The following is a 26,146-nucleotide window of genomic DNA, read 5'->3' as shown; positions in this document are numbered from 1 at the left end:
CACTAAATAGTTGTATCACATCATGTACACCATTTGTAGTTTTCTTCATATTATTCCCTGAACACAAATCCAGTACATATTGCTATAACATTATTGGAGACAGAATTTCATGACAATAAACTCTCTAATTTAATAGATTTATGTTCGTACCTTAGCTATTCCACTTATGAGGTGGAAACCTTGAACTTTTTTTTTAAGTTATCAAATCCCCATTTTTTTCATTTGTGAAGTGACAATAATACTTACTTCACAGACATGTTTTAGTATAATAATTAATTAACTGATGTCTATGAAATACATAACAGTGTCTTTAAACATTAACTAATACACGTGAGCTATTGATATGGATTGCTATTGTGTGCATATTCAATTGCTGAAATTGTTATGAATACAATATTAGCATGTATCCTAACTTTAAAACATACAATATTAAACAGAAAGAAGGAATACATAAAATATATATAGATGTTGGAGTCCCTCATTTTTTTTTTCTTTTTGAGACAGAGTCTCACTCCGTGGCCAGGCTGGAGTGCGGTGGAGCAATCTTGGCTCACTGCAACCTCCATGGAGTCCCTCATTTTTATAGTAATATATGGAAGACGTGTTTTAGATATAACTCTTATTCTACATGTAACAAATTGTGCTAGATATGTATCAAGTAAAAAACAAAGTAGGTAGAATCATGACCAAAAACTATTGCTCTCCTATCTCTGGGCAAAAGACTAATGAAAAATATACATTGTTTGTCACATTAGCTCTTTTAGGGCATGTGTACTCATCAAGCTTTTTGTTTTGCTTCTATTCGGAATATATAGTCCTCATATTATTTTTATTAAACAGGCCAGCCCCAGTGGTTTCAATAAAAAACAAACATCTCTACTAGGTAATTTATAGTTGTTCTTACGTCATGTTCCATAAGAAAAGCTGTAGAAGGACAAAAACACAGTCATACAAATGCCAAGGGTAGTTGTTTCACACATTTGCAGTACCTCATCTACTTATTTATTTTAAGTATAACAGGGTCTCGCTCTGTTGCCAGTCTGCCGTGCAGTGGCACGATCTCGGCTCACTGCAACCTCCGCCTCCCAGGTTCAAGGGATTTCCCTGCCTCAAACTCCGAAGTAGCAAGTAGCTGGGACTACAGGTGCACGCCACCACATCTGGCTATCTACTTATTGTTAAGGACTTTAAATTAAAAACTCCATATTTCTATTAAACATGGGAATATTCTAACCATGAAGAAATGATATTCATCATCTACATTCACATAACAAATATTTGACATATAGAAAAATGTAAAAAAATTCCAAATTATCTAAATTCAACTGCAACAGGAACAAAGAAAATATTTCCAATTTTAATGTAAGTATATACCCAACAGAAAAATGAAATATTACTTAAGCACAATCATAACACATCAGCTGAAAGAATTATAAATGAAAAGAGACATCCAGCTAGTCAGAAACCAGTATGTAAAGAAAAGAAATACTAACATTTTGAGATCATTTCAAAGATACTATACTGTATAAGATCACTACTTTTTTAAACTCTGAAAATAGTCCCTCCAAATGACATTTTTTATATCCTGTAAAAGGTCAGATAAATGTCATTTCATGTTTCAGAACTAAGTTCAGACTACTCGTATCAAAAGATGATTTCATTACTTCCCATGTATGCAGTGCTCACACTCCTTTGCTCCTTCTAAACATGCTTTACCCTTTAGGTCCTTCCTATCAAACAAACTTCCAACTCTTCTTCTCTACACAGATTTATTAAACTCTTCTATTCTTAGCTTTTATAGGTCTTCGACTGTGATTTTCCTTAAGTAATTTTAATGTTTTCTTCTCTAATCCCTTCTCCCACACTTCTTTTCACTCTTTCTCTTTAAACATAGTTACATCTAAAAGATACCGCTGTATTTGCTATTCATCACTCTCTAGCAATTTCCTTATAGTAAATCCTACAGATTATCTGCTTTAGAACAAGTTAGGGAGATTTTGGCACTTGTAGATTGTCTAGGCTTCACCCAGATCTACCTGATCCAAAAGCCTGAAGCTGTAGCACAGATTCTAACATGCAATCAGTGATTCTTATGTACCCCATAGATTGAAAATTACTGCTATATACACTCACCACCTTGGTAAAAACATTTAATTACGTAATATGTTGAATTGCCTCTATGAGCATATCTCTAAAATTTAATCCAGACTCTTGACCTTATTTCTAAACTCTTGTCCCACATTTTCAAGTGCCTGTGAGGTATCATTACATTTAACCTTGCCAATAATCCCTGATATGGTTTGGTTCTATGTCCCCCACCCAAATCTCATGTTGAATTGTAGTCTTCAGTGTTTGAGGAGGGGACTGGCAGGAGGTGATTGGATCATAGGGGTTGACTTCTCCCTTGTTGTTCTCCTGATAGTGAGTTAGTTCTCAGGAGACCCCATTGTTTCAAAGTTTGTAGCACTTCTCCCTTTGCTCTCTCTCTCCTGCTCCACAATGTGAAAACATGCTTGCTTCCCCTTCACCTTCCACCGTGATTGTAAGTTCCCTGAGGCCTCCCCAGCCAACCTACCTGTACAGCCTGCCAAACCATGAGCCAATTAAATCTCTTTTTTAAAAATAAATCACACAGTCTCAGGTAGTTCCTTCTAGCAATGCAAGAAGGGACTAATACAATTCTGTAATATTAAATATACTCAAATCTATTTCCTCATTAAATATTACCATAGAATGAACATTTATTTTATTTCTCATCAATATAGATATATTCTTAATGAATGTAGCTGTCATTATTTGATGACTAGACAGAGACCAGTGAGTTGAGTTTGCCACAATATTATCATCGACAAGAATAAGATTTTAGTTTTATGATTACAGTGTGTTCCCATTTGCTTTCATCTAAATGAAAAATTTACTTTTAATCTTCAAAATGTACAGATACTGGACTTCTCCAGATTTCTATACATTCCTTAATTAACTAGAGCTCCTAGAGTTTTTGAGTATCTAGGGTGTGCATTTGTGTGTATATGAGTGCATGTGAAATTTCCATTTGATGGATGAAATTTGACGCTTTCTATACTCATAAAATGGTAACATTTTTAAAAACAATGTCTTATTTAAATTAATTTCTTGATCACTAAAAGAAAAAAAATCTTTACATGTTGTTGTTTTGAATTTCCTGAATATCATACTCAAGCAACAAATATTGTATATTAAATTGCCACTTGCCTCAGGACGCAGTGTTAGATTCACACATTCCTGCATATTTTCTGTTAAATTTGCAGTGAGTCCAACATTTTTATAAATCCTAACTTCAAGTAATGGTTTGATAGATAAAAGAGTTATTAAATTACCATAACTGAGGATGAATGTACTTTGAACATCACTGTCAAAATGTTATAAACAGATGTGACATTTATCTGCCCATTGTATAAAAGAGAAGAATTTAAATATAAGAAAATTTAGCATGCTAAAATAACATCCTAAAAAGTGTGTGATAAAAAACAACCTTTCAACATTTTCATGATATATAAGACAAATTTTAATGTTCCATTGTAAGGTCATTACACTTGAAATATATCAGAATTCAAAAGACAGTGCATATACTTCTCTTTTCCAGTGTATCATATTTTGATGAATACTTTACTTTAAAATTAATTAGGAGGGAGAAAATTGTGTCTCCTTTTACTGTCCTTCAAGTCATTCAGTAAGATCCTCCATAAAGCATGAAAATTGTGCACTATTTCTATGCACAAATTATGCACAGACAATAAAGCTATTGCTTGGTCTGCAGTAAGATTATATAGAAAATGATGGATGCACTATAAAGGAATTTACCTTGTTTTTTCATGCAATCATATGTCTCTCTAGTGTATATAAAATCATTTAAATGTCATAAAGTCTTTGTTATCTAAAGGATTTCTGCACTGAAGTAAGGATTAAGTACAAAATATACATCTATTTCATTAAATTGTTGCCACATTCCATGGAAAAACAATAATATATCTGTAATTACAAAATGCCTATCTTACATGTTGGATTATCACATTTGGCCCAGTAACTTCATAAATATTAGTATACAGTATTTTAATTAATTCCATTTAAAGAAAGACAGCCAGTGATAATTCAGTATGCCTAAGAAGGAGATATATATATTCTATATTCATTTCTAATATATATATATAGAAAAAGAGATCTTGCTTAGGATCTGTTGATAAAATTAAAAGCTTAATAAAAGAGAATAAATAAGGGAAAATCCCATTCATGGAGTTCCTGAAAGGAATGAATAAATTACAATTTCCATTTGAAACCAAATTCTGTTTCATAAGATTCCAAGTAACTCTCTTCTGATGATTTGATTACTATATTCTTAATCTGATGGTTTCTTTTTAAAAAAGAATGAAATAAAAAGCATATATATTTGAGGTATACAATGTGATGTTTTGATATACATATATGGTTAAATGATTAATATAGTAAAACTAATTAGCCTATCCATTATCTTATATAGTTATCATTTATTTCTTTGATGCAGTGAGAATACTTCAGGTCTACTCACATAGCTAATTTTAGGCATACAAAACAGCATTATTAACTACAGTTACCCTGCTGTACATTGGATCACTAGAATTTACATAGAGAAAGTTTTGTCTCCTTTTATAAACATCTTTTTATTTCCCCCAAATCGTGGCACCTGGTAACTATAATTTGATTCTCTGCTTCTATGAATTTGCAGATTTAGTTTTATTTAGTTGTATTTTATTTTATTTTATTTTATTTTATTTTATTCTATTTGAGACAGAGTCGCACTCACACTGTCACCCAGGCTGGAGTGCAGTGGCAGAATCTCTGCTCACTGCAACCTCTTCTTCCTGGGTTCAAGTGATTCTCCTGCCTCAGCCTCCTGAGTAGCTGGTAGTACAGGCATGCACCACCACCCCTGGATAATTTTTGTACTTTTTGTGGACGTGGAGTTTCATCATATTGGCCAAGCTGGTCTTGAACTCCTGACCTCAAGTGATCTGCCTACCCTGGCCTCCCAAAGAGCTGGGATTACAGACATGAGCCACCATGCCTGGCCTGGAGTTTTTAGATTCCAAGTGTAAGTAAGATCATGCAGTATTTTCCTTTGTGTGTGGCTTATTTCACTTAACATATCATCCTCAAGGTTCATCCACATTGTCAAAAATGTCAGGACTTCCTTATATTTTAAGGCTTAGTAGTATTCCACTATGTATATGTATATAGTGACATATGTGTAATATCATATAAGTTATCTATCACTTTTTAATCCATTTATACATTAAATAACACAGGCTACTATAAATAATGCTTTAATGAACATAGAAGTACATATATCTATTGGAGACACTGATTTCATTTCTTGGGATATACACCTAGAAGTGGAATTGTTGGATCATATCGTAGTTCTATTTTTAATTTTTTCAGTAACCTCATTACATTTTTCCATAATGGCTGTACCAATTTACATTTCCATCAACAATGTACAAGGGTCTCCTTTGCTCCACATCTTGCCAACACTTGTTAACTCTTATCTTTTTCATAATAGCCATTCTAACAGGTGTGAGATGATATGTGATTGTGGTTTTGATTTGAATTTCTCTGAAGATAGTGATGTTCAGGATGCTTTCATATACCTGTCGGTCATTTGTAAGTCTCCCTTTAAGAAATATCTATTCAAGTTTTTTAACCGATTTTTTTTTGAGACAATGTCTCACTCTGTCGCCAAGTTGGAGTACAGTGGCGTGATCTCAGCTCACTGCAACTTACACCTCCTGGGTTCAAGCGATTCTCCTGCCTCAGCTTCCTGAGTAGCCAGGACTATAGGCACATGCCACCACGCCCAGCTAATTTTTGTATTTTTAGTAGGGATGAGGTTTCACTGTGTTGGCCAGGATGGTCTCGATCTCTTGACCTCGTGATCTGCTCGTCTTGGCCTCCCAAAGTGCTGGGATTACAGGCATGAGCCAGGGTGCCTGGCCCTTTTGACCAGTTTTTAATTAGATTATTTATTTATACTATTGAGTTGTCTTATATATTTGGAGATCAATTTATTATTAGATGCATGATTTGCAAGTATGTTTTCTCCATGTTTAGATTGCCTTTGTATTTTGTTGATTGTTCCCTTTGCTGTGCAGAAGCTTTTTAGTCTGACGTAGCCCTACTTATTTTTGCCTTTTTGCCTGTGTGTTTGGTGTTATAACCAAAAGATTATTGCCAAGATGAATGTCAAGGAGATTTTCATCTATCTTCTAGGAGTGTCAGATCTTATGTTCAATCTTTAATAAATTTTGAGTTTTTTTGTGTATTGCTTAAGGGTCCAATTTTATTCTTTTATGTGAATATTGAGTTTCTCATGATCACTTATTGGACAAACTACCCCTTCTCCATTGGATATTGTTGGTACCTTTGTCAAAATTTAGTTGACTGTATATGTGTGAATTTATTTCTAGTATTCTTTTCTATTTCATTTGTCTATGTGCCTATGATTATGTCAGTGTCATACTGTTTTTATTACTATGTCTTTGTAATTTAATTTGAAATAAGGAAGTATTACATATTCAACTTAGTTCTTCTTGCTCAAGATTATTTTGGCTATTCGGTGTCATTTATGGTTCAATAAAAATTTTAAGATTCTTTTTTCTATTTCTATGAAAAATGCCATTGGAATTTTGAAAGACATAATATTGGATCTGTAAAAAACTTTGGGTAGTATGGACGTTTTAATACATTAATTCTTATAATCCATGAACATGGGATTTTAAAATTTTATTTGTGTCATCTTTAATGTTTTCCGTCAATGTTTTATAGTTTCTGGTGGACAATCTTTCACTTCCTTAATTAAATTTCAATCTAAGTATTTATTCTTTTTGATGCTCTTGTAAATGAGATTGATTTCTTTGTTTCATTTTTGAATTTTTTTTTGTTTGTATTAAAAAACCATACAAACATTGACTTTGTATCCTACATCTTTACTTAGATCATTTATTAGCTCTAACAGTTTCTTTCTTAAGAGAGTTTTTATGGTTTTCTACATAAAGGATCAGGTAATCTGCAAACAGAGATAATTTTACTTTCTTTTCCTGTTTGAATATCTTTTTTTTTTCTTTTTCTTGTGTGATTGCTCTGGCTAGGACTGCCAGTACTACGCTGAATAAAGTGGCGAGAGTGGGCATCCTTGCCCTTTCCTGGATATTAGAGAAAAAGCTTTCAGTTTTTCCACTTTGATTGGGATGGTAGCTGCATGTTTTTCATATGTGGTCTTTTTGTATTTAGGTAAGTTCCTTCTGTACCTAAGTGGCTAAGAGTTTTTATCATGAATGGGTGTTAAACTTTGTCAAATGTATTTTCTGATTCTATTGAGATGATCGTGTGGATTTCCCATTTTTCTTTTCTGTTGAGGCAGTAAATCACATTGACTGAATTGTTTATGTTGAACCAACCTTGCATCCTAGGAATAAATTCCACTGGGTCATTGTGTGTAATATTTTTGATGTGGTATTTGCTAGTATTTTATTAACAATGTTTGCATCTATGTCTATACTTTTTTCTTGTGGTGTTATGCCTAGCTTTGGTATTAAGGTGGTGCTAGCCTCATAAAATTGAGTTTAGAACTATTTCCTTTTTTTATTTTTCTGAAAGGGTTAAAGAAAGATTGGTATTCATTTGCTTTTGAGTTTTGATAGAATTTGCCTGTAGAGCCAACTGGTCCTGGGATTTTCTATGTTGGGAGGTTATGGATTACTGGCTCAATCTCCTGATTTTTATTTGTTTGTTCAGGCTATTTCTTGTCAATTTGGTTTTGATAAGTTCTATATCTCTAGAAATTTATACATTCTCTTAGGTTATTCATTTTTTTTTACTATACAATTGTTGATAAAAATTCCTCTTGATCCTTTACATTTCTGAGGCATTAGTTATAACGTCTCTTCTTTCATTTGTCACATTTTGTCATTTGAGTCTCCTTTTTCTGTTAGTCTACTTCAGGATTTGTCAATTTTACATATTTTTCTTAAAAAAACCAACTACTATATTTAAGGAAATATTTATTTATTTATTATATATGTATGAATAAACTAGGACTTTGGTGTAAGAAATTTTGGTAAGACTGGCAATGAAGAACTGAATTGGCATCCCAACATCAAACACTAAACGTACCAAAGCACTGTAAGTCAGATGGTTTTTCTCTTCAAAAAGTCGTCATATTCACCCAATAGGAGATTATGGCAGGCTGAATTATACCCTTCTCCCAAAAGTGTCCATGTCCTAAATCTCTGGAATATGTTGCTTTATATGAAAAAATAAGGTTTAAGTATGTAATTAATGATTTCAGATTGGGAGATTATCTTGAATCTATGGTGGGCCTAATGTATCCACAAGAGTGTTTTAAGAAGGAAGGAACTGTGATGATGAAATCAGGAGCCATGGTCAGAGAGAGAGAGAGAGAGAGAGAGAGAGGAAGAGAGATTTGAAGGTTTTTTATGTAGTTGGCTTGAAGATGGAGCAAGGAACCAAAAGCCTGGGAACACAGGAGGTCTCTAGAACCTGGAAAAGAATTGGAGCCTTCAGAGTGAATGCAGACTGCAGACATATTGGGGTAAGCTTAGGGTTACCCACACCAAACTTCTAACCTCTAGAACTGTAAAATAATAAATCTGTGTTGTTTTAAACCACTAAATTTATGATAATTTATTATAACAGCCAGAAGTAACTAATAGAGTTATAAACCTTTTTTTTTCTCTCAATAGGACACCATCTCCTGAAATATGAAATTTGGTATAAAATAGAGTGGTTCAACTTCTTTATTAATTTAATTTACATCAAACATATATTCCCTGAAAACATGAAATGAGTTTTTTTCTCATCATTGCTGTTAATTGTTTTTTGCCACTGCTTATAACATACTCGCTTCTATATGAAAATGTAGAGACTAACATTATCACTAGTACTTTCTTATTGGTTTAATTTTAATATATTCTTGATCTCTGATACATTATACATGCCCCTAAGATAGCCCCCATTTTTAAATATAGAGAAATAGTGTTTTATAGTCACAAGATAAATGTGTCCTCTGTCATAGTATATACTTTGAAATATAACTCAATTCCCATATCAAGTGAATTATTATTCTGGTAACATAGCATCTGGTAATTATGGCCTAATGAAAAAGCACTGGCTAAAGAATTTAGAAGACTCCATTATTCGTTTTGATTCTGAGTGATAATAACTACTTAATCTTGGAATATTCCCTTGAGTTTTAAGCATCTCCATTTCCTCATCTGTAACATTACAACCCTAGACATGTTCTGTACGATACTTCACGACTTAAACGTTTATAATATGGAAAAGCAATCTGAAAATATCTTGAACGAGCTACCGCGCTCTTATCTTTTTTTTTCCTTTTTTTTTTTTCCTGAATAGAGTGCACTAGATTTATACAAGGGTGACAAGGGTGACTGTGAAACATTTAGCTATTGGCCTACTAACTCAGTGCAACTGAATAGCAAGAAAACTCTCATACTATTTTTTATAGACTTCATTCCTAACACTCACTTTTTGTAACTTAATGACCATTGATGCTTTCTTTGCATAATGTTTCTATTATTATCTCTCCAATGTTAGCATTATATAACAATTATTTGGAATAACTGTCAAAAAATGAAGACAAGCAAAACAAAACAAACTTTGTTTTGGATTTAATCCCCTACTGTGTTTCTCACATCAGTGCATGTGCTCTAAAATTCCTGCTCTCCAGAGCTGGAAGAGGTGTCCTGGGGATAAGATGAATTACCAACAGGCTCTAGTTAAGCAGTAGGTAATATATCTGTTCAGACGCACAGCACATATGAAGACAAATGTGAGGTTCAGACAAAAAACCTCCAGTTTTGACATCAGTGTGTGATAATCTCCCAGTTTCCCAGATCAATAGTACGTGCTTAAAGCATATGGTTAATCACTGTGATCTTCAGCTTCCTCACTTAAATAAAAGTAATATTCCAATACTGACAATATAACAAATTGAGGCAATTTAAGTGGTGTCTATCATTTATATTTTCCCATCACCTCTCCTCTACCTCTTAAATAAAAATAAAATCACATTCCACCAATCCCACAGGACAGTATGTGGCCAAGGTAGGCCAAAAATAATACTTAGCCTTCTAGCTATGCCAGATGATCCAGGAGCAGGTATGCTCACACTAAGAAAACCAGTCAGGAAGCATACCCACGCCTTCTGTGGTGGGACTAAGATCCCACTTTATAACTCATTGACGGGGATCAGAGGAGCCACTTCAAAGCGTTGGTTACATGCCCATTGATACAATGATAGGAGAAAATAAAGTCAGCACCGTGACTAAAGCAAAAATACATGATGAGAAATAAAAATTTACCCAAGCGTCTTGCCTAAAACAATACGTATGAGAGAATCCTTTGAAAATTGTAATGCATTATGCAACCTATAACACCATTTTGTGTTTTTTCAAGCCCTTGTTCTAAAGGATTTAGTTCTCTCTCTCTCTCTCTCTCTCTCCCTCTCTCTCTCTCTCTCAGCTCATTTATGATGTGCAAAGCCTAAGCTAAGTGTTGAATACTAGGCACATTTACTGAGCTTAATCCTATAGTGCATACTTACTATGCGGGATGGCAGACAATTAAAACAAGAAATGATGACGACATGAGATATATGGCAAATGAGGAAAAATGTCAAGGTGCTCCAAGAGCAATTATTGAGAGTAAGAAAAGGCTTCACTGAGAAAAATGAGTTTTATACTTATACTTGGGGGATGATTAGGGCAATTAGAAGTTAACTGGGTAACTGGGTAATGGGCGCAGTGGCTCACACCTGTAATCCCAGCACTTTGGGAACCCCGAGGCAGGTGGAACACCTGAGGTCAGGGGTGTGAGAAAAGCCTGGCCAACATGGTGAAACCCCATCTCTTCTAAAAATACAAAAACTAGCCAGGCGTGGTGGCACCTGCCTGTAGTCCAGGCTCCTGGGGAGGCTGAAGCAGGATAATCACTTGAAACAGGAGGTAGAGGTTGCAGTGAGCAAAGATCGTGATTCAGTCTCAAAAAAAAAAAAAAAAAAAGGTAACTACTAACTTGGTGGAAGGAAAATGGTGAGAGTAATGAAAAGACTTTTCAGAGTTGGAGCCATTTATGTGAGACTATGAGTGAATGATCACTTGGTAGCCCTAGGAGCTAGATTTACTCACCTGCTTTGGAATGCAGATCAGGAAGGAATGGAGGTGGCTGAGTTGGGAGAAATAAGACCAGAATAGTCAACACATAGCCAAGAATGGCTACCCATGAAAATGATAAACTTGTTCTCTTCAGCTGCAATGCCCCACTTCCTCCTCAGCTTGTATTCCAGTGTTTCAGTCTCTTTCCCTATTGATACGGCCTGTCCCTGCTCCCCAGCACCCTCCTCGCCACCCCACCCCACCCCACCCTTGTGCTTCCTTCCTTCTCCCCATTCTTCCTATGGTGACATTTTAGAAGTAGAAATCAGATGGACTGACAGTAATGCCTATCATTTTGTAATTTCTTAGAAAATTTAAGGAAAATAAGCACTTACACATCAGAAACAGAAACTTTTGAGCCAAATTAAAATGAAACAACATCAAGAAATGATGTGCCCTGTTTCATAAAATTTTGTCATTAGGTTCAACACTTACTTTAACGATATGCATTGTATATCTCACATCCTTAATGTTCGCTTTAATATGTTTACATTATAAAAGTACTATAATGTTATATCGGAGAAAATAAAGGTAATAAAGGCAAAACAATGCTATGTGATCATATTAACCTAACAAAAACACATAATTTTCTTGTATATCCATTTATTCATTTCATATTTTTATTCAAAATTGATTTCTGCATTTAAATAGAAGAGTTTCAATTTATACATTGCATTTTATTTTAAAAGTCACAACTTATATGAATTTCTATTTTTAGAGGAATATGTGCACATTTTCACTTCCTTATAGATCTTTAAAATATAACAGTATTCTCAATACTGGTCAATGTTCAATCGAGTAATTGCTATCAAAAGTTATCAATGTTAGAATTTCTAAATATAATTTCTAAAATTGTGCATACTGGAAGAGATTTATTTATAAACATATATAAATATATATCTTGAGAAGGTAGGGAATCAAATGGTTTGACAAGACACTGATTCTTATTTTGAGGAAAAAATGTACTTTTGGAAAATGTATATGAGTCAGAGAGTAAACGATGCATTTTCTTTGTATGAATTATTCCTCCTAAGGAATACCTTTTACAACTCTATAGCGAAAAGATTAATATTTCTCTATTTTCTCTTAAAAAAATAGAAAAACAGCTTGTAGAGAATATAGGAATTTTTTTCTTCCTTTCTTTCATGAATTATACCACTGCTAGTTTTCCATAAAACTTAGAATAATAAATTGCAATTTTGTAAAATCATACATTTGACTCATTTCTCCTTAAAAGAACAACTTTAAAAACACCATTTGTTGCTCATTAGTAATATTCAGAAGTCACAGATGAAATGTGCACATATTCTCCAAAAAGATTTTGCCTTTTGTGATAAAATTTCTAAAATTGAATAGTTGTGTACTGAAATTCCACAGAGCATCATTTCCTTTGAGACAAAAGGAAACTGTGTTCACTTTAGCTGTCATTTTTTTCAAAGTCAATCCCAGTACTTTTTTATGTTAACATTTTAATAATGCATAACATTCTATAACATATTTTATCAGAAACAAATTTGTTCTACTGCCCCAAAAAATCACTTACATGAGATATTTGTTGTCATGCTTTGTCAATATACAGATGTAAATATATTTATCATTTACATATAAATGAATGTTCGAACACAGACACTTGGCTTTTGACATATACATAAATGTGTCTGTGAATGATTACAGAAGTGATCATGGCCTCGGCATTTCCCTTGGAGGTAGCAAAGTGTCTCCTAGACTTTCAGCTGTTTTTCTCTGTGTTTCTGTGACTGTCATGAAAGCTGCTTTTTATTCCCCCATGAGTACCACAGGCAGAAATGCCAGGAAGCTAACATACCCTGGGAGCTGTCCTCAAATGGTAACTCTAGGAAGCTGATGTATAAATACCCTAGGCTTCCTGCTCCTTGAATTAAATCATTCAGAGACATCTGTTTTAGACGAGTCTCAGAATTTCCTCACAACATTAAGTTCCAGAAATTCCCAGTGGTGCTTGGCTTCATAACACTCCATTTAATGCATCTTCCCTGTGTCACTTCCCCACCCCCACCTCATTACCACTCTTCCTGCCCCTCTGTATTAGGCCATTCTTGCATTGCCATAAAGGAATACCTCAGACTGGGTAATTTATAAAGAAAAGAGTTGGCTGGGTGCAGTGGCTCACACCTGTAACACCTGTAATCGCAGCACTTTGGGAGGCCGAGACGGGCGGAACAGCAGAAGTCAAGAGTTCAACATCAGCCTGGCCAACATGACACAACCATGTCTCTACTAAAAAAATACAAAAATAAGCTGAGTGTGGTGGTGTGCGTCTGTAGTCCCAGCTACTCGGGAGGCTGAGGCAAGAGAATCACTTGAACCAGGAGGTAAAGTTTGAAGTGAGCCTAGATCATGCCATTGCGCTCCACCCTGGGCGACAGAGTGAGATTCTGCCTCAACCCACACGTGCCCTCCATCCCCCCCAAAAAAAAGAAAGAAAAGAGTTTAATTTGTTCCTGGTTCGGTAGGCTGTACAAGTATAGCACAACATCCGCTTGGCTTCTGGGGAAGCCTCAAGGAGCTTGTACTTATTGTGGAGTATGAAGCAGGAGCAGACATCTCACACTGCAGGAGCAGGAGCAAGAGAGAGGGTAGGGGGGTGCCACACACTTAAACAAACAGAACTTGCATGAACTTTCTATTGCAAGGACAGCATCAAGCCATCAGGGATCTGTTTTCATGACCAAAACACCCCCCATCAGGCCCCGCTTCCAACACTGGGGATTATATTTCAACATGAGATTTGTGTGGGGACAAATATCCAAACCCTTGTCCCCCACATCTCATATCCTTGTCACATTTCAAAATACAATCGTGCCTTTTCAAACAGTCCCGCAAAGTCTCAACTCATTCCAGCATTAACTCAAATGTCTCATGTGAGCCAAGGCAAGTCCCTTCCACCTATGAGCCTACAAAAAAAGAAAAAAAAAAAGCCAAGTTATTAATTTCCAATATACAATGGGAGTGTAGGCCATGGGTAAACATTCCCATTTGAAAAGTGAGAAATTAGCAAAAGAAAGGGGCTATCAGTCTCACGCAAGTTCAAAACCCAATGGGGCATCATTAAACCTCAAAGCTCCAAAATATTCATATATTACCCCATGTCCCACATCCAGGACACACTAGTTGAAGAGATTGGCTTCCAAAGCCTTGGGAAGCCTTGCCTCTGTGTCTTTGCCAGCTACACAGGTTGGAGCTGCTCTCACAGGTTGGAGCTGAATGCCTTAGGCTCTTCCTGGTGCAGGGTGCAGGCTGCCAGTGGATCTACCATTCTGGGGTCCGGAGGACAGTGTCCCTGTCCCCAAAACTTCACCAGGGAATGTCCCAGTGGGGATTCAGTGTCAGGGCTCCAATCCCACATTCCCACATTTGCTCCCCATGCTGCCCTAATGCAAGTTTTCTGTGAGGGCTCCACCCCTGCAGCAGGCTTCTGCTTGGGTACCCAGACTTTCCCATACATCCACTGATATCTAGGTGGGGGCTGTCAAGCTTCCTTTACTCCTATACACTGCTCACCCACAGGCTTCACTCATACACTCTCCTCATCTGCAGGCTAACCACCATGTGAAAGCCATCAAGGCTTATGGCTTGTACCCTCTGAAGTGGCAGCCCAAGCTGTATTTGGGGTCCTCAGAGTTGAGTCTGGAGCTGGAACGGCCTGGAGATGAGGAGCAGCCTCACAGTAAAATAGCATTACTGTGAGGTGACACAGGACAGTGGTGCCCTGGGCCCCTGAAACCATTCAGTACCCCTGTGCTTCTGGGTCTGTGATGAGAGGAGATGCCTAGAAGGTTTCTTAAATACCTTGAAGGCCTTTCCCCATGATCTTGGCTATTAGCACTTGGGTCCCTTTTCGTTATGTAAATCTTTCAAGCCAAGTGGTTGCTCCACAGCCTGCTTGGATTCTTCTCCTGATAATGCTTTTTCTTTCTCTGCCATATGGTCAGCTTGCAGATTTTCAAACTTCTATGCTCTGCCTCCCCTTTAAATATAAGTTCAAATTTTAAGTCATTTACTTTGTTCCTGCACCTGAGTTTAGGATGTTAGAAACAGCCAGGGCATATCTTGAATGCTTTGCTGCTTATAAATATTTTCTGCCAAATACCTTAAGTCATTTATTCTGAAGTTCAAACTTCTACATATCTCTGGGGCATGGACACAATGCAGCCAAGCTCTTTGCTAAGGCACAACACATGTGACTTTGCTCCAGTCCCCAATAAGTTCCTCATTTCCATCTGAGAATTCATCAGCCTGGATTTTATTGTTATTACCACTATCAACATTTAGGTCACCACCATTTAATGAGTCTCTAAGAAGTTGCAAACATTCCATCATCTTTCTGTTTCCTTCTGAGTTCCTCAACCTCTACCAACCTCTGCCTATGACCCAGTTCCAAAGCTGCTTCCACATTGTCAGGTATCTTTATAGCAATGCTCCACTCCTTGGTACCAATTTCCTGTATTAGACCATTCTTTCACTTCTATAAAGAAATATCGGAGACTGAGTAATTTTTATTTAGAAAAAAGGCTTAGTTGGCTTACAGTTCTGCAAACTGAATAAGCATGACACCGGCATCTACTCAGCTTCTGGGAGGGACTCATGGAGCTTATACTCATGGTGGAAGGTGAAGCGGGGGCAGGCATGTCACATGGTAGGAACAGGGGAAAGAGAGAGTTAAGAGGGAGATGCCACAAACTTAAACAACCAGATCTCACATGAACTTTTTTACTATTGCAAGGACAGCACCAAGCCATGGGGGACTCAACCTCATGACCAAAACACCTCCCACCATGCCCCATCTCCAACACTGGGGATTAAAACTCAACATGAAATTTGGGTGGGGACAAATATCTAAACTATATCACTCTCCCAGACAGCCTAATCAAAAGCTCAGTGTCGGCCCGGCGCGGTGGCTCAAGCCTGTAATCCCAACACTTTGGGAGGCTGAGGCAGGCGGATCACGAGGTCAGGAGATCGAGACCATCCTGGCTAACACGGTGAAACCCCGTCTCTACTAAAAAATACCAAAAAATTAGCCGGGCATGGTGGCAGGTGCCTGTAGTCCCAGCTACTCGGGAGGCTGGGGCAGGAGAATGGCGTGAACCCGGGAGGCGGAGCTTGCCGTGAGCCAAGATCACGCCACTGCACCCCAGATTGGCGACAGAGCAAGACTCCATCTCAAAAAAAAAAAAAAAAAAAAGCTCAGTGTCAGTTTTCAGAGGACACAAAATTAAGATCTCATGTGTATCTTTTTATCTTGCCTCATGAATAGTAGACACTGCATAAATATGGGCAAATAAGTGTATACATATTTTATATGGCATTTGCAAAAATATATGTTTATCTGAGAGGTCTTTATATAAGCTCCTCAATGTTTCCAATATAATGGTATCTTAATCGTGTTCTCCTTTCTATACCTACGAGTTAGCATCTTCACGTGCCTGCAATCTATCCTCCTTTGCCCATGTACACATATGCACATGCACACCCACACATGTAATATACACTACTTGTTTTGTGTGTATATATATGTGTGTGTGTATATACCTATATATATATGTTATATATATACACATACAGTAGTTCCTCCTAATCTACAGTTTGACAGTTTCAAGTACAATCTGCTGTTTCAGACATCAAGGGTTTGGAAGGTATCCTCCACAGATAGGGGGACTATTGTATACATTCTACTTGTAATATATACAGGTATACATGTGTACCTGTATGTCTATATTTATATGTGTACACTTCTATATCTGTATTTATCTATATCTATATTTCAATATGTATAAGTAATCTATATTCATCATAACAATACAGGTAAGATATTGAAACTATATTTTATATTATTCCAGCCTAATGAAATAATCATGAATTTTTGTTATATGAATTTATGCTTGTTAAGTTACACCCAATTATTCACAAAGCTTTGGAAATAAAGGTTGTAAAAACCAAAACTTCACAGCCATGTGGTTGGAAGGATATAGCAGCCAACACTTTGTGAAGTGATCCATAGTCTATAAATGACTCCATTTGTACATTAACCTCAATCATAAAGGAATAATATTTTTCTATGAATAGGGTTGTTTTAGCAGATATTTTCCAATGGAATTGGAATAGTCTTTGGAGGAAATGGATATTTTAATTTTTTTGATAAATTAATATGGTGAAAAAGAACTTAACATTTTGGTAAAGTATGTACTTAATTGAATGTCTTAACTGAAATGAATAAATTAATATACATAAATCATTTCATCTTTATTGTCTCAATTTTCAAATATAAGCTTTTTATTACTCAGAAAAAAATAATAATCTGGCACTGAAAGATGTTAACTGTTTATAAACACACACTTGTTTGCTGGTTCTCAGGAATATCTCAGGTTTGTATAGACTTACATGAGGCATTATTTAAATGGTGACTTTATTTGTTGTTACTTTAAATGTTAAAATTAATGCTCAAATAAGGTGCATAGAGTTTAGCATATTAGATAACTTACTGTTTAAGAAGCTTGTAATTTAAGATCTTAGAAAACGAGAAAGAATATTGAATAAACACAACATTTTTTAAAAAATGACAGAAAATCATTGCATTTTATATGTTTTAATTTTTGTGCCTACTTATTTTTACAATGTACATTTTTTAGATGTGTGGTGTTTGACATTCTTATATTCAGTGTCTGTCACAGAGCATTTTAAATTCTCTTGCTAAAAACAAACACAAATGCATCGCCTTTAAAATGACACAGGTTTATGACGACATATGACGAATGTGCAGAATAGACCTGTCAAGTGGACCTTTTGTTCCTTTCTTCAGCTCACCAATGTGAAACAGATTAAACCTGAGAAAAAATGCTTGCACCATTTTCCAAACGCAAAATTGGTTGAGTATTTGGAATGTGCAGGGATGCCTCGGGGATCATACATCTCTGTCTATAGAATCACATTCTCCTACTTTAATATCATTTATTTCACACAAAATAATCTAAAATATTGAAAAACTGCTGGTTTGAAATGTTTCTTTACCAGCTTTTTTAAGCCTTTGAAGTCCTTATATACGTAGTTTTCAAACTTTGCAAGTTTCATGAGTTCAGGGATGCTGGGAAGAACATTTAATCTCTCAAAAAGCAGGAAACGAACATTCACAGAAAAGACTCAGTCACTTATTCTGAATCTTAAGGAAGTTGGCTATTTGGTATTTCCTGGGGATTTAAATGAGTAATAGCAATCTCATAATATTTTAGTATATTATAATCATCACTGTCCTTGTAAAATTCTTTATAATAATGGTCTATGGAATTTTTTTATGTTCATTCAGAGTGTTGGTGATGATGGGTGAGCTAAACAAAGGCATTCTTTAAAAAAACTGAATAACAATGTTATTGTATATATCTCTGGGTAATATTTGCTAATATATGGCTTTTCAGTCAATGGGAGGAAATTGCATAATATTAGAGATCAGGAAGAGTGACAAGTGTGGACATTTAAGACCACTGCTACTCTCTGTTAAGGGTCCATTTCGGCAATGACTATGTCATTCTACTGAAAGCCAGCAGATGGTCCATGCCCTCTAGCATGGCTTGCCTTGAGTGCCATTAGCTGTCTGCTATTTTCCTTTCAGAACAAAGCATGTTCAGAGCTCTCTTAAGTCCTTAGCTTGCCCTTATTGTTCCCCTTCACCCTATCCTAAATTCATAAATAATCAATTTCTTAAGCTCTCTTCAATTACAACTTTGAGAAACCACTCACAGATTTTTTTTTCAAGAACATCACAATACACATTATGTTATGAGGTCTTAACTATGGTCCCTTAGAAAAGCACTCAAGCCTGAAAAATATTGAAAGCCTCTAGGGTAGGAATATTAACAGACTTATTTCCATAGGCAGGTAGGTAGGTAGGTAGAGAGAGAGAGAGAGAGAGAGAGAGAGAGATTAGATAGATAGATAGATAGATACCATACTCCTATGCCGACACAAGTCACTGTCTTAGTTTGGGTGTCTATTAGAAAATACCTTAAATTGTATGGCTTATAAACAGAAGTTTATTTCATGTTTCTAGATGTGGGTAAGTCCAAGATCAAGGAGCCAGCAGATTCAGAGTCCAGGGAGGGCTGTTCCTGATTTGCAGATGGCGCCTTCTCTTTATGTCTTCACAAGGTATGAGGTCAGAGGAACTCTTCAGAGTCCCCTTTTTAATAATAGCACTAATTCCAGTCATGCGGCCTCCCCTCTCATGATCTAATCACCTCCCAAAGGCACCACCCACCTCCTAATACCTGGCACTACCTAGGGGGTTAGGGTTTCAACCCCCACTATAAATTTGGAGAAGGACACAAAACTTTCAGACCATAGTAGCTCAATTCCATTACCCCATGTGATTTTTTTGCCTTAATACTTAGCATTCTAAAATTGCCTGCCATATTTAACTGGTTTATTACAAATATCCTTTCTAGCTAGGCCATATGCCTATATAACAACAGTTTTTCCTCTTTAACACTTGTATTCCTAGGTTTTGACACATAGTATGTTCATGATAAAAATGTATGTTTTAATAGTCAAAGTTCTCTGATTCAATTAGATTCATGCAAATTACAATTTTATAGCAATGCCTATCTGAACCACATAACTATTAAAGCCTCTTAAAATAGCTCATGTAAAACTATTTACAATACCATACTTTCAAGAATGTAAAAGGGACTTACATTTTCTGACAGCACATGGGTTGTTGAATGCTTTTGCAGTATCTCAGGATTCCAATGTGTACAGAAGGGTCCAGCAATACCAATACTACAAATGAGAGATGCAAAAAACATTATTTAAAACTCTGCTTTCTTTTATTGTGTTACCCACACATCAACAAGAACTGCAAGCAGAAGCTGACGTAGAAAAAAACCATAAGAAAAAAAAAAGCTGAAATAGTAAGTAAAAAAACACCAGAGGATACAGAACTATTGGAATGCTGCATACATTTTTTCACCTAAATATATTAATATCACAATTTCTAAAAAAAATCACAAATTATTTATTAGTCAGATTGATCTCTTAGCGTCATATTTAATTCCTCAGGTCAGGTTCAACTATTAGCAGAAGAAAACAATCTGCTATTTCCATAAATAAAATATTGATACTAAAGCAGCATCAGGAGTGTTGATGAACATATAATAAAATGTGTGTCCAAGCACAGATCCTGTCATTGTGCTTCACTTTAATGCACTTTACGGATATGATGTTTTTCACAAATTGAAGGCTGCCAGTAGACCTACAGCAAGCAAGTCCATCAGCACCATTTTTCCAACGGCATGTGCTCAGTTTGTGTGTCTGTGTTTCGCCATATTTCAAACATTTTCATTATTGATATACTTGTTATGATGATCAGTGATCAGTGATCTTTGATGTTACTATTGCATTTATTTTGAGCTGCCACAAACCACGCCCATGTAAGATGGCAAGCTCTATTAATAGATGTGTATGTTCTAACTGCTGCATGGAATGGCTGCTCTCCCATCTCTCCCTCTCCTCAGGTATTGCTATTCCCTAAGAAACAACAATGTTGAATTTAGGCCAATTAATAATTTGCAATGGCCTCCTAAGTAGTCAAGTGAAAAGATGAGAACATCTCATTGTAAATCAAAATCTAGAAATGGATGATGAGGGATTAATTAATGGGTACAATATATGTTATTTGGGTAATACCCTAAAAACTCTGATTTCACTACTACTCAATCTACGCATCTAACAAAATTATGCTTGAACATCATAAATTTATATACATTTATTATTTTTGTTCAGCTTAGTTTATTTCTGGGATACATGTGCAGGACGTGCAGGTTTGTTACACAGGTAAACGTGTGCCATGGTAGTTTGCTGAAGCTATCAACCCATCACCTAAGTATTAAGTCCAGCATGCATTAGCTATTTTTCCTGATACTCTTTTTCTCCCTACTCCACCCCCAATGACAGGCGTCAGTATGTGTTGCTCCTCTCCCTGTGTCCATGTGTTCTCATTGTTCAGCTCCCACTTATGAGTGAGAACATGCAGTGTTTGGTTTTCTGTTCCTGTGTCAGTTTGCTGAGGATGGCTTCCAGTTCCATCCATGTCCCTGCAAAGGACATGATCTCATTCCTTTTTATGGCTGCACAGTGTTCCATGGTGTATATGTACCAAATTTTCTTTATCCAGTCTATCATGGATGGGCATTTGGGTTAATTCTATGTCTTTGCTATTTTATACATATTTCTTAAAGCCAGAAATGATTAGGCTTAGTGAGTAAGGAATGTTAGAAGCTGAGATAGGTTGAAAACTAGGCCCCTTGGGCCAAATAGCCAAATTGTGAATGTAAAGGAAAAATTCTTGAATAATATTACTAATACTACTCCAGTGAACACACAAGGATAGGAAAGCAAAACAACCATATTGGTGATACAGAGAAAGTTTTAGTGGTATGAATAGAAGATCAAACTAGCCACAACATTCCATTAAGCCAATGCCTAATTCAAAGCAAGGTCCTAACCCTCTACAATTCTGTGAAAGCTGAGAGAAGTGAGGAAGCTGCAGAAAAGTTTGAAGCTAGCAGCGGTTGCTTCATGAGGTTTAAGGATAGAAGCCATCACCACACATAGAAGTTCAAGGTGAAGCAGCAAGTGCTGATGTGAAAGCTACAGCAAGTTATCCAGAAGACCTAGCTAAAAGCATTGATGAAGGTGTCTATACTAAGCAACAGATTTTCAATGTAGACAAAATAGCCATGTCTTGGAAGAAGATGCCATCTATTGAAGATGACTTCCATAGCTAGAGAGGAGAAGTCAATGCCAGGCTTCAAAGCTTCAAAAGACATCCTGACTCTCTTGTTAGGGGATAATGCAACTGGTGACTTTATGTTGAATCCAACGTTTATTTACCATTCTAAAAATTTAGAGTCCTTAAGAATTATGTTAAATCTACTCATCCTGTGCTCTATAAATAGAAGAACACAGCCTGGATGACAGCACATAAGTTTACAGCATGGTAGACTGAATATTTTAAGCTAACTGTACAGACCTACTGCTCAGAATAAAAAAAGCCCAACAGATTTGTTTCAAAATATTATTGCTCATTGAAAATGCACCTGGTCACCCAAGAGTTCCGATGGAAATGGGCATTGAGGATTAATGTTTTCATGCCTGGTAATATAACATCCATTCTGCAACAAATGTATCAGGGGCATACTTTTGACTTCTAAGTCTTTTTATTTTAAAAAATACATTTCATAAGTCTATAGTTACCATAGTTAGTGATTCCTCTGATGGATCTGGGCAAGGTTAATTAGTAGCCTTCTGGAAAGGATTCACCACTGTTGATGCCATCAAGGACATTCATGACTTATGGTAGATGGTCAAAATGTCAACTTTAATAGGCATTTGGAAGAAATTGATTCCAATTCTCATGGATGACTTTGAGGGACTCAAGACTTCAGTGGAGGAAGTAACTGAAGATGTGGTGGAAATAGCAAAAGAACTAGAATTAGGAGTGTGACTAAATTTCTGAAATCTGATAATTAAATTTGGATGAATGATGAGTTATTTCTATGGATGAGGGGAAAAAAAGAAGATTCTAGAAGCGGACTCTACTCCTGGTGAAGAAGCTGTGAACATTGTTCAAATGACAAAAAGGGATTTAAAATATTACATAAACTTGGTTGATAAAGCAGCAGTCAAGTTTGAGAGGACTGACTTCAGTTTTGAAAAAAGTTCTATGGTGGGTAAAATGCTATCAAAGAGCACAGAAATCTTTCCTGAAAGAAAGAATCAATCTGAGGGGCAAACTTCATTGTCTTATTTTACGAATTTGCCACACCCACCCCAACCTTCATCAATCTGACCCTGATTAGTCAGCAACCATCAATAGAGACCTTCCACCAGCAGAAAGATTATGACTTGCTGGGGGCTCAAATGATCGTTAGCATTTTGTAGCAATAAAGTATTTTTAAATTAAGGTATGAACTTTGGTTTTAAACATAATTCTCTTGCACATTTTATATATAATAATGTACAGTATAGTGCAAATGTAACTTTTAGATGCAATGAGAAATTTTTAAAAATTCAGTTTCACTTTTTTGTAATACTTCACTGTGGATTTCTGGAACTAAATACACAATATCTCTGAGGTATGCATGTATGTACTTATGTGTATGTGTGTGTATATCTATATATATAGATATTAATTTAACAATTAATAAAACTAAAAACAGATGCTAAACATTCAAATCCAGAATTGTTGAAAGCAGAGGCATAATTTCTTCATTTAACATTCATCCAACTTTTTTCTGATACACCAGATTTAAAATAAAATCAGATGGGGCATAAGAAAACATATTTTCTAAAGCATATCTTATTCATAGCTTTTTAATAAAACTTGAGATTTTGGACTTGGATGTCTTGGCCATCAGCTACCTAACAAAAGGTTATTGTTGCTCAGCTTTAAGAAATGTTATCATTATTTTTCCATTTGACAAGGTAAGACATGAATACAGGTCAGTGCCTATAATAGAAGATGATAAATTATACATTTGAGTTTCATTGCCAATGCTAATAGTGACCATTGCTAAACTAAAATATTTAAATATCATCGATTTCATTTAACAGCAATTACTGTGGCTGTGGCATTGCTAATATGCCCTGAAATCTGAGATGTAAGATAAGAGTTTAATACCAACTAAGTAATAAATATTCTCCACTAAATTCTTACTGAAAACTTAAATAATAAATTATATTATAATTTTCCCAAGTGTAGATATTTTACAGCTTTTTTAATAAAACGACAAGTACTAATTAGAATTTCAAGAATGTGAAAAATAAGTTTCCGATTTTTCAGGCCCTGATTAAATACTCATATTGTGTTATAGAATTCTTCTAACTTACATAGACTCGAACAGATAATATACAGTACAATTTTTATTGAGAACACAGACTAATGAATTTCCTCAAAATTCATAGCTGAAAATTTTAACTAGAAATTTCAAATCCGCCCGAAAATGCTACTATCAAGCTTTTTTTATGGGAGATTGTGAAGATTATTAAAATGATTGTCATAATAATTTAGTTTATTTGTTAGTATACATTATAAGTTCAATACGACTATCAATCATTCAAACAGGTTATTTGCATTGTGTAGAGGCAGTTTAATTTTTCTGCTTCTGCTAATCTTAGTGGGAAAATATAAACGTCTATTATGAGAATTCAAAACCCAATTCAGCCAAATAACTAAAACTCATGGTACCCAAATGGGTAATGTCTCATGCGTTTGTTTTTTAGAGACAGCTTTCAATAGGGGCTTGAAAGATTTTTAAATCTATAATTTAGTACATGCTCATAATAATGTCTTTAAGTCATTTCATTTTGTCAATGTTTTAAATAGTCATTATGTAAAGAAAAATGTCAGGTAGTATTGAATCAGAAAGTGTTGAACCTGGCCAACTCAGATGACAATCTAGAGGGGTTGACTTCAAGTTAGTTTATTCTCCTTTTACTCAATGTTTTCAATGCTACGTAAAGCCTCAAATATTTTTATTAGAAACCAAAACTTTTCATTTAAACAGGTGCATATGATCAAATGACATAATTACCAAATATAATAAATATTGGCATATTTAAATAAAACTATTGAAGTACTTTTCTAATTTTATCTAACTGGACCCTCCACATACAACAACAATTTGGCCACCACCACCATCCGTTAGAGACACACACACACACATACACACACACACACAACTATACAGATTGAGTATCCTTTATCCAAAATGCTTTAGAATAGAAATGTTTTGTATTTCAGATTTTTTTAAATGTTGAAATATTTGCATACAGGTAATAAGATATCTTGGAGATGGGACCAATGTCTAAACATGAAATTTGTTTGTTTTATATATACCTTACAAACATAGCCTGAAGGTAATTTTATACAATATTTTAAATAATCTTGTGCATGAAACAAAATATGTGCATATTAAATTATCAGAAAGCAAAGGCAAGCCCCCCATGTGGACAATCTGTAGTCATCTAGCATTTCCACCATTCTTGACTCTGAATTCATATATTACTAATAAGCAATTCTCTTCTTACATTTGTTTACACATAAGCACTTAATGGTAAAAAGTATGACCTACAGTGAGAAAATTATATGTTAAGGGTAACTCAGCAACACAGCACAACACCTGGATCAGCTGCTAGACAACAGCAGCAATGAACAATGATAAACTTTCAGTCTCCACCTATGATGTTATGTTTTGATTAAAGGCTTACCGTACAGTGTGTGTGTGTGTGTGTGTGTGTGTGTGTGTGTGTGTGTGTGTGTGTAAACATCATCAGCAGTTGAGGGACCAGAAAGTGGGTCCTGTAGGGATGAGGAGGCATTCTGCTGGATGGCTTCTTAGAATATTTCCTTCAGAGTCATCTGCCTGATTGACAATATATTTTTCCTTAGAAATCTCTCTTTGATTTTATTAATGGACATGATTTCTTGTTTGATTATGAATATACACTTCACTAGTCCTTCAATTAGCCCATCACACACTTTCACCATGTAATGCATTGGAACATTTTCTGAAGTGTTAACAACGTCATCTTTACTGTACCTATAATAAGAATCAACCTTCGTTCAGAAAAATTTAGGCTATTTCACTATCAGTCAATAAATGAACAACCAGAACCTCATTATTGATGTTAAAAGCTTCTTCAATATCCACATCTTTCAGATTGCTGACATACTATGAAGGTATAATTTTTGCATAAGTAAGGTGGTAAGGCCATTTTTAATTCTCATTGACACCACCTTGTTCATCATCATCATCACTTAACATAATCACAGTCCAGTAGTTGAATCAGGT

At 35.5% G+C, this 26,146-nt stretch overlaps 1 long non-coding RNA gene across 1 annotated transcript in view; it reads right to left on the bottom strand.

Moving 5' to 3' along the window:
* Nucleotides 1-20,068, bottom strand: part of LOC134808627 (uncharacterized) — a 214,320-nt gene extending 194,252 nt beyond the window's left edge. The window contains exon 1 of the long non-coding RNA XR_010151994.1: nucleotides 19,988-20,068. This is a non-coding gene — a long non-coding RNA (uncharacterized LOC134808627). The remainder of the gene's footprint in view (nucleotides 1-19,987) is intronic.
* Nucleotides 20,069-26,146: the final 6,078 nt, after the last annotated feature.

This window comes from Pan troglodytes, chromosome 17 (genome assembly GCF_028858775.2).
Source record: "Pan troglodytes isolate AG18354 chromosome 17, NHGRI_mPanTro3-v2.0_pri, whole genome shotgun sequence".
In the NCBI taxonomy this organism is placed as follows: domain Eukaryota; kingdom Metazoa; phylum Chordata; class Mammalia; order Primates; family Hominidae; genus Pan; species Pan troglodytes.
This window is presented reverse-complemented; position numbering and strand designations above follow the sequence as displayed.